The sequence below is a fragment of the Lissotriton vulgaris genome, chromosome 3_1 (genome assembly GCF_964263255.1).
Source record: "Lissotriton vulgaris chromosome 3_1, aLisVul1.2, whole genome shotgun sequence".
Classification (NCBI taxonomy): Eukaryota; Metazoa; Chordata; class Amphibia; order Caudata; family Salamandridae; genus Lissotriton; species Lissotriton vulgaris.
In genome coordinates, this window is record NC_141689.1 from 2,013,340,961 (window position 1) to 2,013,343,907 (window position 2,947).

Genomic DNA, 2,947 nt, shown 5'->3' on the forward strand with positions numbered 1-2,947 from the left:
TTAGCTGCTGTGTCCATTAATTTCTCATGGAACACTCTGGTATTTCTGGTAATACATTTGCAGATGAACAATAATTCTTCCTCACTAAGGGTGTTCAATCTGTCTAGTCCCACGTTTCCAGCCATTAGTTCTTCCAACTCTATTCTTAGCTTGTAAATATCTAATGGTTTGGGCTGAGGAGTTTCTTTTTCTAATTCTCGGGTCCATCGAGCTAGTTCCTCCGGAGTCACTACTGTGGCTCTTCGAGTACCTGAAGCTGTTTGTATTAGGATTTCCTTTGTACTAGTCTGAGTTCTCGTCCGTGGTACACTGCTTTCCGGTTCCCTTATGGGCAGATCCATCAGGGAGATCACAGATTCTCATTCACTTGCCTGATCATCAACTACAGCTGGTGTAATAACTGGAGTTTTTGGACTAGCCTGTCTATCCCCATAAAGAAGAACAACGGGGCCAATAGTTACTGGAATTGTCAGAGCTTCAGGACTGGGATTTATCTGAGCTATTGTCTGAATGAGTTCATTTCGCTGTTTGATTAAGGCTTCCTTTTCTCAGTCGTGTAAAACCCTTTCAATGGATGTGTCATGTAACACTTGTGGAACTAAAGGAGGGTACAGACTCGGGGCAGTTGGGACTGTCATACCTGGTCTCTCATCACCGAATGGCCTATAATTTGGGACAGTGGTATCAGGCCTACAAAATCCGTCTTTACTATTATACCTATTACCTATACCTGCGGTATCTGTTTCACTGACACTTCTCCTTCTAGGATGTCTGAAGAATGGGTTTTTTGAGCTCAGGGACCTAAAATCCTCATCATATGGTGGTGGATTTTTCATAAATAAATCCTCCAGATATCATCTTCCGAATCACCCATAGTCATTAAGTGTCGTTTTTTCTCTGTCCTTTTTTCTCCTACAGGTTCGTCTATAGGAAGTACTGGAAATAGTCCCTCGACCATCATATTCTGTCTCCACTGTTTCATCTTTTTCTCTTTCGTCTCTCTCTGTAATTTCGGGTACCATTTGCTTACTCCATTATCCATTCTGGGTCTGTCTCGCTCCAAGGCCTCAATTTCCCATTCTTCTAAAGCCTCATATTGCGTTAATCTTGGTCTGGGATGTAAGTCATTCATTCGGGTCCTCCAATTAAACAGGATTCTACTATTAAAAGTACCATCTAGGGGAAATGCTAAGATTCCATCTTCTTGGGTATACTTTACCCAATTTTGCCTACCATACACAGGTATGATAACCTTTATCAAACATCATAAATGATGCGGGAGTATTAGGTGGTGGAATAATTACACCTTCTCTAGTTTTGATGGGCTTGTTTTCTTGAAATAATTCTTGACCTTGTCAGCAAATGACATTTTCCTGCTGCTTCCGTACATATTGTAAGGTCTGCCTCTTAGCATCTGATCCTTACGAAAACCTAAATGTTGTGGATCAGGTAAAAATTTGGGATACCACATATACTTTTTAACTAGAATTTTCGGTGTATGCTACGTATTTTGTTTACAAATCCTTTTCCAATGCTAGCGCGTCTTTTAATTTTTAAACAACCAATCTACACTGCGATTGCAAATATTCTCGACCAATGGGTGCGCGGCCTCTTCGCGAGACGCGGTCTCACGCTCCGGCACTCGCCCCTCCTTTACAATACTAGCTTCGTTACACCCCCGCTGTTTCGACCAATACCAGCGTGGCACAGAGTGACGTCAGCGCAGCTCCGCGACCGACTCCCTCCTTCACAAGGTAACGGAAACTTTCAATTTTTCATAAAGTGCAAGTGCTCAGTTTAGTTTACAACGTATAACATTCGCCACTGTACTTGAGTGTCTAAAAATAAAGATTTGTTTCACTTCAAGTAAACTTCTCCTGTCTACTTTTCATACACTACGGATAGACCCTTCCGCCTACCCTTCACACAAGCATTAGAGAACCTGTTACTTCTTTTGACTCATCCACTCTTTCCGGGATATATACTAAGTCTAAAGTTTCACCAGCGAACTCCTTTGCTATCACTCAAGCTCCGATGAACCTACTACTCCTTCCTCGTGTGACCCTTACTAGGAAATATCACAACTGAAGTTTCATCAGTGAACTCGTCACTATCAGTTATTCAATTATGCATACGAAAAGCCCTAATTAGTGCTTCCAGTTCTGCCTAACCCTGCACTAATCTTACTCAAGCCACTGACCTCACCGCGAGATGGATTCTACTCACCACCCGCTATTCTATCCCCGGGAATTTCCAGACAACGTGCAACAATCACTAACTTTCTATTAATAAACACTTAATATAGCAGCATTTCATAAAATATAATTTCAAAACATTTTAAAGCAATACTTTTTTACAGCCAATCGATCTTAAGGGGAAAAAAAATTGTTAACAGCACATTTAAATTTTCACAGTTTTTCAATAATTAGTCTATCTACCTATCTTAACTAGTCCTAACCATAGCTCTGGTACCAGAAAATTACTGATAGAGCGCGCAGGTCACCCAACTCTTATTTTACCAAATTGTGCACACTTGGGCCCATAACGTATTTATCACTAAATTTCATTAATCAGGTAACCTATACACTACTATCAGTAATTCTTGTTCTTTACTATTTATTTCCGTGTACCTGACTTACCAAATCCTTGTCACAGGTACCTATGATCACGATAGATCAGGAGCTATAGGGGGTAGGAAGATAACCCTAAACAAAATACCATGTATATTTATAAACTGTTCATATTTTGTAATAACCACAAACACAAGAAGTTTTCAAAGCTTTATCTAATCATCATTTTCTTCATATGCCATGAGTATGAAATTTACACAGATCAGACTATCAATAACTAAGATCAGAAATATAGTGTAACCATGAATCAATGTAAGAATCATCTAAAAAGTTGAAGTATAAAGGGAGGGAAAATAAGGAACACGCTATTTAGTCTA